Source organism: Trichosurus vulpecula, chromosome 1 (genome assembly GCF_011100635.1).
Source record: "Trichosurus vulpecula isolate mTriVul1 chromosome 1, mTriVul1.pri, whole genome shotgun sequence".
NCBI lineage: Eukaryota > Metazoa > Chordata > Mammalia > Diprotodontia > Phalangeridae > Trichosurus > Trichosurus vulpecula.
Window position 1 is genome coordinate 155173880 of NC_050573.1, and position 12081 is coordinate 155185960.

At 38.3% G+C, this 12081-nt stretch overlaps 1 pseudogene; it reads left to right on the forward strand.

The window, feature by feature from the left end:
• The first annotated feature begins 5977 nt into the window (after positions 1–5977).
• LOC118834258 lies at positions 5978–6358 on the forward strand (annotated as a pseudogene).
• Positions 6359–12081: the final 5723 nt, after the last annotated feature.

The following is a 12081-nucleotide window of genomic DNA, read 5'->3' on the forward strand; positions in this document are numbered from 1 at the left end:
CAGTTTCCTCATCTGTAAAATGAGCTGGCAAACCACTGCAGTATCTTTGCCAAGAAAACCCTAAATGGGGTCACAGAGAGTCAGACATGACTGAAAATGATTCAACGTCCATCCTCAAGAGTTCAGCTCAAATTCTGTCTCTATAATGAAGTCTTCCCTTAACCCCTAGTTCAATAACCACCCCCTGACTTGGATTTCATATATTATGTTTTATAGCTACCTCTGTTTCTATTTTATCCCTCTACTAGGCTGTCAGCTCTTGAATGGAAAGAGATGCCTTAGCTAAACTTCCCATTTTCCTGAACATCTGAACCAGTACTCTGTACACAGAATGTACAAGCATAGTGATGCCTGATGAATGCAAGAAAGATACACACACACTGCAGAGTGAATGAAAGGAAGTAAATAAGGCTGGAAAGCTATGCTCAGAACACTTCATAGATGGCCTTATAGATGGGGCTGAGCAGTCTATTTTATCCTTGAAGCAATTGGAACCACTGGGAGATTTGGAGCAATAGATAGTGTGACATAATTATCACCACGGCTTTTCCAAATCTCCTCATCCCTCATCAAATCTCCCATGGCTCTCCCTTGCTTTCCCCACTTTCATCTGAGAACTTTGCCTCATATTTCATTGGAAAACATGAGGCTATTCACTGAGAGCTTTGTCCTTTTCCCTTCTTCCTCATCTCACATCACCCAGATGCCTTCTGCCACTTCCTCTGCTTTGACTTCTGTCTTATAAGAAGAAATGGACCTTCTCCTTGCCAAGAGAGACCTGTCTATATGAACAAGTGATCCTATTCCAGACAACCTTCTCCAATAGATTGCCTCTTCTATCATCCTTACTCTGCCACTTCTATTTTTTCAACTCTGTTTGTCCACTGACTGCTTCCCTACTGACTGAAAACATGGTTATGTCTTCCTCATTCTCAAAAATTCCTTACTCACTTGATCTCTTGTTCCTCATTAACTATAACCCCACGTATTTCTTCTTTTTGTGGCTAACCTGTTTGAGAAGGATATCTATAATAGGTGCTTTCAGTTCCTTCCTTCTTCCTCTCTTCTTAAATCTCCTTTATTAAATAAAAATTTTAAAGTCCGAGAAGAAAGATTCCTGTGCTATCAAAGAAAGATGAAATCTCTACAATCTGCTATCTGACTGCATACTTCAACCAAAACTCCTAACTCCAAAGTTACTAATGATCTCTTAATTGCTAAATCTAAAGGTCTTTTAGCAGTCCTCATCCTTCTTGATCTCTCTGTAGCCTTCAACAATCAATAATTCTCTTCTCCTTGATACTCTCTTCTATGTAGGTTTCTGTGATTTGTTCTCTGTATCAGATTTTTGCTTCTTTGCCTCCTTTGGTGGATCTTCATCTATGCCATGCTTGGTAAAGTGGGTGCCTCTGAGCTCTTTGTCCTGGGTCCTGATCTCTTTTCCCTATATATTATTTCACTTGGCACCTATCCCTAACCTCTCCTGACATTGCGTCTCCAACTGTCTATTGGATATTTCAAAGTCGATATCCCACAGACATTTCAAACTTAACATACACAAAACTGAACTCTATCTTTACCTTAAACTCTGTCTTCTTTCTTTATAACTTCTTTATTATTGTAAAGGGCACCACTAGACTCCCAATCTAGGTGTCTTGACATTTTAACTTCTCACTCTCTCAAGCCTAATATCCAGAGTGGTCAAGTCCTGTCATTTTCCTCTCTCATATGCCTTCTTCTCTCTTCTGACATTGTCACCACCCTGCTGTAGGACCTCATCACCTCATGCCTGGACTGTTGTAATAGCCTGCTGGTTGGTGTCCCTATTATAAATCTCTCCACATTCCAATATATCCTCTATTCAGCTATCAAAGTGATTTTCCTGGCTTCCCTGGCTTCTTTAAAGTCTCAGAGATATTGTAGAGAGAGAGTAAACAAGACTTGGGAAGTGGCTGGATGGAGGAAATGAAGAAGAGAGAAAAATAAAAAAAAGTGATGCTGAGCTTAGCCCCTGGGTGCTAACTGGCATTATCAATAAAAACAGGAAAATTGAGAAGATGATGATGAGTTCAGTTTAGGGTATAATGAGACATCTGGCTGTAAATTTTCAGTAAGTGGTTGGGAATGTGGATATACAGCTCAGAGAAGAAATGCATGTTTAGACTTGGGAATCATCTGCAGGTGATTATTGAATAAAAGAGATATTGATGTCATAATTTGGGTGGTCTAGGTTTGGAGATTAGCAAGACGGGGACAGTAGAAAAACAAGGAAATATGGAATTAATGAGTCAAAGATAGTATATTGTTGAAATGGTTGTCTATGAGATCAACTATGAAGAAAGGAGGTATATTTAGGTCAAGTGTAGACAGGATAGGAGAACAAAGAAGTATCAAAGAACCTTATGACAAGATGACAATAAAGATCAGTTTTAAGTATAATGAAGTGATAGCAGAAATGGAAAGATGGATGATTGAGACTAGAGAGGGCAATTTCAGAGTACATGATTTTAGAAATTGGTCATGTATTGGTGATTGTATAACCAATCCTGCTTATATTTGATATAGAATGCATAGAAGGGTCCCCTTATCTCCAGAATCCTTGATAATATTATATTTGATAACTGAGACCTTCTGTATGTGTGAATGGAAAGGAGGTAGAATATCTCACCCCTCCTCCATGTAGTTTGCACTACTTTATGGATGTTATTCAGTGGACCTTGGAGAGGGCCATGGACATGCTTGAGTGGTTTGGAATTGTGAAGTATAAGGAATTCTCTAGGTAGAAGGCAGAGGAAGTATAACATTTATTTAGACTCCAGAGGATCAGATCCAAGGACCAATGCCCCAAATTTGATATTGCAGCAATAATATTCCAAAACCTATAAGCCCACCTCACTGTAGTAACAAGGAAATTATAACAAAATATTATAGCAAGGAACCAAGCCATACTTGTAACTTCCCTTGCTAGGACCTTCCTATAAAAGATCACTCATGAATCCTAATTCTCCACTCAGCACTCTCTCCTGTAGCTCTGCTGCTTCTGAGTCCCATGATCTCTGTAACTCTTTGTTGTTCAGCACTTTCTGCTCTCTCTCTCTCTCTCTCTCTCTCTCTCTCTCTCTCTCTCTCTCTCTCGGCTCTCTGCTTCTGAATCCTGCTGCTCCCAGTTCTCAGTTCTGCTGCTCCCAGTTCTGGGCTCTCTTTTTATATAGACCTAGCCATGATCTGATTGGCTAGAACTCAGCTCAGATACCATTGGCTCTGGTCTTAGCAACTCCCCTTAGGGCCCTGAGGGCTTCACACCTACATTGGCTTAGCACCTAGTAAGTAGGGGCTTGAGGCCTACTTACAAACAAAGATATAATCAGGCCTTCCCATCTAGGCCCACCTGAGCCCTATTGAATGGGTGGGGAAGATCTTTGGTCAGATTAATACTACAACTAGGCACATGTACTGTATTTAAAGAGGTCACTTTCCTTATGCTAATGGGATCAGAGACTAAATGACTTCTTATGACATAGCCTGTAATAAGAGGTTGTACTATGCTTGGTGATTAATTGATAACATTTGGAAGCATATGAATGAATGAATGAATGAATGAATGAATAAAAAAATTATTAAGCACCTAATATGAGGCACTGGGGATAGAACTATGATGTGATGTATCACTGATATCATATTCCTTGCCTTCTCAAGGGTTAGGGGAGGCAAAGAAAAAAAGGGAAAAAAATTAAAACTCAATTTTAAAAAAATTAATAAATATTTTAAAAATAAAAAAAGAAATACAATATGAAGCGCTCCCTTCCTTCAAGGACTTTACATTCTAATAGTGAAGGATGATACATATAAAGGAGTAGCAGATAAGGAAGAAAGTTTTGTTCTTTGAAGACACAGGAATGGTGAGCAGAAACTTAAATAGTTGATTATCTATCACAATAGTGATGTTGGTTTGATCATTATTCCCAGAACAAGAGGGAGAAAGCTGTAGGAGCAGGGTAAAGTGGTAGGGTGGGAGAGGCATGAAGGTAGGCCAGATTGCAAGATGCCTGGGGTAAATGTACACAAAGTATGGTCTGGAGTCCATCTGGTATGAGTTAGGTAAATTTGCATTTACTACTCCCTTTCCATTCAGAACTGTTCATTCCCAAAATGGAGCTCCAAAGGTGAGTGGATTAATTCTAGCCCCCAGCCTTAGACGTTCCTGGTTGGAAGATGGTGTATGTGTGTGTGTGTGTGTGTGTGTGTGTGTGTGTGTGTGTAGGGGTGTGTATATGTGAGGGGGAAGGAGAAAACAATGACAGCCCAATTGAGTTACCTAGGGTAGATAGATGACTGGGAGTATGTGACATGATGATCATAAGTAGTAGATGGGGCTTCAACCAAGTCATACTCGGCCTTTTTCTTTCTAGATTTCTTCCTTTCTACCCAATTATGAGATAACAACAATCTTAACTGGTTCTTTATCTTGTGTTCCTCTTCTATTCCAAGATATGGAGCAAGAGGAGAACCTAAGACTTCTCTTTGGGAACACGTATGTGGAGAACTATTCTCCTGGTGAGTGGAAAAATGATCAAATTGTTCTCTCTCTCTCTCTCTCTCTCTCTCTCTCTCTCTCTCCCCCCCCCTCTCTTTCTCTCCCTCTCTTTCTCTTTCTCAAAAAATATTTAATTATAATAGTAAAATCTGGAATGTGTGTTCAGGAATTCATTGATTTTTGCTCATGTAAAATAGCCATCAACTCCAGAAAGAGCATTGCTCAGAATCTACCAAAGTAATTCTCTATTCTAAGTGTTCAAGTAAATAGAAATGTCTTAAAATTTTATTTTATAGCAAGAGTATTAGACTGAGAATCAGAAAAAAAAATAGGTTGTGATCCATGATGCATCAAGGTACAATATGCAGTGTATGTATGTGTGTGTGTGTGTGTGTGTCTGTCTGTCTGTCTGTCTGTCTGCCTGTGAATGTGCCTGTGTCTGTGTCTGTCAAGATAGATATTTGACACATATTGGTTAGAAAGACAGCTTCAGCATCAGGACAACTTGAGAATGTAAGGTCTAGTCCACAAAATTGGGTACATCGTAACCTCTAAGTGCTCTGGCAACTTTCTCAAACTAAAATCAAATGTTTTGTGTTTGAGGTGATTTCTATATTGCCTTAGTCACCTCAGTTTGGTGATTTATTTATATTAGTCCAATTTATTTATATTAGTTATTTATATTAATTCAGAAGTGGAAAGGATCTGTGTCATATCTATTCTTTTATCCATTTCCCAGTTTTTGGAGTCATTTATTTAAATAAGTTGGAACTACCTCATTTGCAGTTTATAGCTTCTAATTTTTCTTCTTCTAACCTGACGTTGATTTTGATCTTTGTTCTTAAAAATCTAAGTATGGGCAGCCAATTTAAAAATGTTGCCACATCATAAGATCGGAAGTCTTCTATCTGTAAAGATAAAATCAAATTTCTTTCTTTGTAATGCTATTTGGTACTCATAGGAACATAGGATGATAAGATCATAAATTTAGAGTTTTAAGGGACCATAGAGGCTATTGAATCCAACCCATTCATTTTACAGATGAAAAAACAGAGGCTTAGAGAGGTTAAGTAACTTGCATGAGGTCACACAGCTAGTAAGGGAACAGAATGTATGCACCAACAACTACTGCAAAGGATGGAGAGGTAAATCAGTTGTGTGAGGACTCCAAATTGAATTAACAAAATTGCTAATGATAACAGCATATACTTTAAATATAAACATATGGAAGGGAAGGTTCTTTTTAATTTAAAGATATGATTAGGAACAAGAAAAAAAAGAGAAATCAAAGGCTTGCAGATTCAGGAGAAATCTCATGTCTTTATAACATGAATGCAAGTCTAGTGGACTCTGTACCATATGATGCTGTTTCTTGTATCTCCAAACTACTGACTTTCCTCAACAGGAATGTTTCACTTCCTTTCTGACCTGGTCCCCGGCAGGATGGCTCCTGTGAAGAAAGGTGGAGAGAAAAAGCAGGAACATTCTGCTATCAATGAGGTGGTGACCAGGGAGTATACCATCAACATTCACAAAAGGATTCATGGAATAAGCTTCAAAAAGCAAGCTCCTCGGGTTCCAAAGGAAATCCTCAAATTTGCCATGAAAGACATGGGAACTCCAGATGTACACATTGACACCAAACTCAACAAAGCTGTTTGGGCCAAAGAAATAAGAAATGTCCCATAGTGTGTCCGAGTGCGTTTGTCCAGGAAATGCAATGATGAAGATGAAGATTCACCAAACAAGCTGTATACCTTGGTTACTTATGTACCTGTCACCACTTTCAAAAGCTTATAGACAGTCAATGTGGATGAAAACTAAATTGAACTTTATTTAAATAAAGTTATAAAATGTCAAAAAAAGAATATTCCAATACTGTTCATACTCTTTGACCCAGGATTGATATTACCCATGGGCATATTCTCCAAGGAGGTAAAAGGTAAAATGAATACAAACATGCATATATACATGGGCATATAATATACAAAGAATATAGGATGAAATAAATAATATATATGTACATATGTAAATATGTATGTATACTTAAAACATTTTTTGTGGAGGCCCCAGAGTGGAAGCAAAATGGATTCCCTTTGGAATTGGGAGATTGGCTGGGAAAAATATGTGATATGTGAATATAAATGCAATGGAATATTATTGTACTCTAAGAAACAATGAATATGAATAATTCACAGTACCCTGGAAAGACTTTTATGAACAGAATAAAATAAACAGAAAAAAGAAAAAAAATATATATACATACATACATATATATATATATATATATATATATATATATATATATATATATATATATACAGAAGGACAACTGTAATGGAAGGGGAAAATCACTAAAAATCTGATCAGAGCTCAGATTAATGCAATGACCAATTTTTATTCCAGAAAACTGAGAGTGACATACATCTTCCTCCTTTCAGGGAAAAAGATACGGTAGATTGTAGATGCACAATGCGGCCTGATGCTCTGGTTTGTTTTACTTAGCTGTGCTACCCAAAGGAAGGTACATTTCCATGGCTGAAGGCTTCCTCCTTAACTTTGGGTTTACTGGCTAGATTTCTTTCTCAAAAACCAAGCCTTAAACCCAACACACTCTGGAGCTCATAGATTTGCTCAATAGGTCCTTACTCTCCTAGAAAAGAGTAAATGTAAATACAAAATAGTATCTGTTTCTCTTTTCACCAGGAACCCTGAGGGTCTGCTCCTCCCAATTCGATTTTTTTTTTTGAGTTTTTGCTTAAAGGAGCCATCCCTCAATTAACTTCTTAAAGATGTCTATTTACTGAATGGGTATTACCTCACTCAAAGTGAGAACCTGAAAAGACCTTAGCCTAAAAGAGCCAGGGTCTCCCAATGCATCCTGGGCCATCTCTAGTCATCCTGGTGAATATCAGGCCACTGGACCCAGATGGCTCTGGAGGAGAAAGTGAGGCTGGTGACCTTGCACAGCCCTCCCTCACTCAAACCAAAGTCAACTGCAAGTCATGTCATCATTTCCCTGATGTCACAGTCCTCTTTGAGAACAAAGGACAAACACAACTTAGCTATATGTCTTTGTTAAAAGAGTTTAATTCCCACTATTGGGGTGGGAATATTAGGAAACAATAATGATATTTTAAAAAATCAATAAACCATTTTGAAAATGATGTATTCATGAAATAGGCATGAGACCTCTGCTCACTCTATAAACCTTGGACTTCTCTTTTTTTCTTTTTCCTAATCATTTCTGAACTTTTAAAAAATTGCCCTTCCCTGTGTTTGCATTTAAAGCATATACTATTTTATTTGGGAGTCTTATTAATTTAATTTAGAATTTATTTACTTCTTCATCCTCTGTAACAATTGTTGGTGCATAAGTTTTGATTATTTTCATGGTAGTATTTTAGTAAATGTGTATTATGATCACTAAAATATGAGATAAAAATCCAGTGAAATCATATTTCTTGTTCCTTTTGAACACGTGATAAAACCAACTCCACTGACTCCTTTATTTGCCTTTCCAAAGAGAACCTGTGAACCATCCTTCCATTTATCTTTAATGTTTGTCTTCTATGATGTGGAAGATCAAGAATGATATAATTGGTTTCCTCTAGCAGTATGTCTTAGCAGTATTGGTTAGTAACAAGGATATGACATTTAGGGTACTGATGGATGCTAAATTTTGTAGGTGACCCATAACCTATGTCGTCCTTAACGCTTTTAGCCACTTTTCCCATAACTCTGCTGCCATCACTGGTAAAGTGAAAAAGGACCTCATAGGACTGAGCATTTTCATTTTCTCTGTTTCATTGGTTGCCATGACCATGACTTCATTATCAAGAGACTAGATTTCTGGTAATGAGCTGGTAATGATCCTACAGGCATAGGATAATACAATTAGAGCTGGAAGGGAACTCTGATGTCAAATCCAAACCTTTATTCTGCAGATGAGGAAATTGAGTCTCAGAGTGGTGCAGTGACTTCCCCAAGGCCACAAAGCTAGTAAGAGTCTGAGGCATGATTTGAGTTCAAATCTTTCTGACTAAGTCAATCACTCTACTCACTATACCTTACTTTATGACTGGCACCAGAGCTGAAAACTTAGGAACACTATTTTTATGTAATGAAGCAATGGAGCAGAACATTGTGGCAGAAAGTACAAATTGGTATGAATTAGTTTCAGCTAAAGCATAAGGCTACATGTGGCCTCGAGGCCTCAGGTTCCCCACCCCTGGATGGCGATATCAGAGTCTTTCATCGTTTGATTTGGATAGTGGTTAGATAAAAGAAACATCCTAGACATTTGAAGAAGTCAGAAGTCAGAAGAGGATATAGACGCTAAAGATGCTAAAGACAAACTTCACAGATTTCCACACCTTTGCCCCTAACAGGCCCTATTTATAGGCTTCTGGACAAAGAGGTAGAAGTGCCTCTACCGACACCCTCCAGGACTTCAGACAAAGAGCTTGGCAACTTAGTGGAAATAATAACTCTTGAACAATTTGCCTTGAAGATTAACTAGATAATGCCTGGTAAGTCCCCTGAATAGCTCAGAAAAAAGGTAAAAGAAACATTTCCACCTGGTAAAGTTTTTCCCAAAATTATCAGATCCTTAGAAATTAATTTTGATCTGTAAAATTTGCACTGCAACCACCTATGCTGAGTGAGCACTGTCACTCTCTGTCTCTAAGTTTCTTATTCCAGCAAGTTTGAGGAATGGAAGATGCTCTTACCTGTATCTCCTTGCAAGGGAAGTATTCATTTGCCCATAAATAGGGATTCTCATGGAAACAGCAGTAAAAGGAAATAAAAAGGGAGACTGTATGCTACTTTTTTGTTGAAGCCCCACTGCCTGATCCTCATTAGACTTGTCCTGATTTCTCTTGAGCTTTAGACCTTGGGCACCTAGTTCGGTGCTTTTCTTCATGGCTGAACAGTGTGCTCCTGGGGATAATTTTCCTTCACCCATGACTGTTGCTGTGCTTCCCTGTTGATTAAACATTTGAATTGTTAAGCCCATTGGGTTGCTCATTCTAGTGTATTTATTGTTAGAAATAAATGAGTACAATGCTCCCTATCTATTCTGAATTGGCTACTGTTCTCTCCACTCATTCTTTCATTTCTTTTCCTTGTCTCCTATCTATGGTCTTTTTTTCTTCTTTCCCCACTCCATTTTTTTCTTCTTCTTCTTCCTCCCCCACTTAATCATGCAGGGTTATTACCAGCTCTTTCCAGTGGGATTTCAGTAGGTGAACTATGACTGAATTAGTTTCATCCATCCCCTTTTCTTTATTATCTTTATTTTCAATCCATAGTAGCTCTCCCCCACTTTTTATTGCTCCAGTGTCTCCTATCTCATTTACTTCAATTGCTTCAATAAAACGTATGGCTACTTCCCTCTCTTCCATTCTCTCTAATCACATTTAGTCAGTCATTATGCTTAAATATTTAACCCCCATTGATTTTCACCACAGTTTAGTTAAGACCAGTATGTCAAGTATCCTTTACAGATTCCAGTTCCTCTATTTTCCTGGTCAGACCTCTTTACTTTTGAATACAGACACCTCCAAAATTTCCTTAGGGTGACTTTTAAAAATCATCTTATCTCTTTCTGGGCTCTGTCTCACTGTGTTTATATCATGTCCTTCTTTCCATCCCATCTGCTTCTGTGAGCTGTTGCTTCTCTTGTTTTCTCCCCTCCTTTACTGGTGAGCAATGTTCTTATTTCTACACACACACAGAGGCCTCTAATTTCAGGAATTTGATAGCACAACGAGAAACCAAATATATCACGATAGCCACTCCAAAAAATAAAGAATAAAAAATAATGGAGAAGTGAAAAGCTGCTAAAATAATGCATGAAAAATGTCTTGCATTTTACCACTCGGCAACAAAAGACAGAATCAGTTGTGAAGGAGCATTACTATCCATTTGTTAGAAATTGTAAAACCAGCCTGGGAAGAAGAGGCAGGTTAACCATGGGGATTACAGGAGGATGCATAGCATACACACACAGACACAGATACAGACACAGACACAGACACGCACACACACACACACACACACACACACACACACACACACACACACCCGTGGGTACATGCACAGTGATGCTAAGTGCAGCATGGAAAAAAGGACTAGAAACAAAGACCCTGAGTTTAAACCCCAGCTTTCCCTCTTGCTGGTTATGGGTAGGTGCTTGTCACTTCACTTCTTCAAGACTCTTTTCTCATATTTAAAATGGGGATATTGTCACTTGTAACTTGACATGTAGTTGTGAGGAAGGTGTTTTGTCAATCTTCAATTCAAAGTTCCTATTATTTTACAAGCACTCTGTTAAGCATTGTGGGTACAAAAAGAGGCAAAAGATGGTCCTTGCCCTCTAGGAGCTTACAATCTAATGGCACAATCAACATGCAAACATGCAAAACAAATATATACAAAGCAAGCCATATACAGGATAAATAGGAAATAATTAAAAGATGAAAGGCACTGGAATTAAGACAGGTTGGGAAAGACTTCCTCTAGGAAGAAGGAAATCCTTAGTTAAAAGCCCTAGTTGGGATTTAAAGGGAGCCAAAGACGGCATTAGTCTGAGTGAAGGAGGGAGAGTATTCCAGGCCTGGGGGCAGCCAGAAAGAATGCCTGGAGCCAAGAGATAGAGTGTCTTGATTGTGGAATAACCAGGAGGCCATTGTCACTAGATTAAAGAGCACATTGTGAGGAGTAAGGTGTAGGAAGATTGGAAAGGTAGGAGGGGGCTGGGTTATGAACTGTATGCATGCACTGTATAAATGAGTTAATTCAACAGATCAGTAGATCTATGTTTTCAAAGCCCAACAAAACTGTGTCCTTCCAGAATCTACCATAGAAAATCTACCAGATGTGCTAGATGCCTTTATCTGAATCTTGTAATAGTTGGTGGATGCTAGAGGAATGCTTTGGCAATCCACCTCTTCTAACTCCGTATTGTTTCTGGGGCAAAATATAAAATCCTTCATCAGCTATTTAAAGCTCTCCAAAACCTGGTTCCCCTTTACTTTTCCAAACTTATTTAATTTTATTCCTCTTCATGCACCTTCCATTCTAGTAAAAATAACCTCCTTGCTGTCCGCTATTCATGATTTTTCGTTTGCCTCTCTTATACAAATGGTACCCCATATCCAGAATATACTTCCTTCTCATTTCTCTCTTAGAATTGCCATCTTCCTTCAAAGAACAGCTCAGTGTCACTTTCTACAGAAGACCTTTCTTACCTTCCCTGCCCTCTCAACCTGTCCCCCAGTTGTTTTCATCTTGAAATTACTTTTTATAATTCTAAACGTACTGTGAATATACTTGTTTGTACAAGTCACATCCCACTTCCAGTCCTCCCTACCCCCAAGAGATTCTGAGTTTCTTAAGAGTAGGCACTTTTGCTTTTGTCTTTGGTATCTCCTGTACCTAGCAGAACACTTAATAAACATTTGTTGAATTGATTTGAATTGAACTGAATATCTCACTCTCACTATGTGGCTAACCCAGTTCCTTTATACATGTCCCCAATG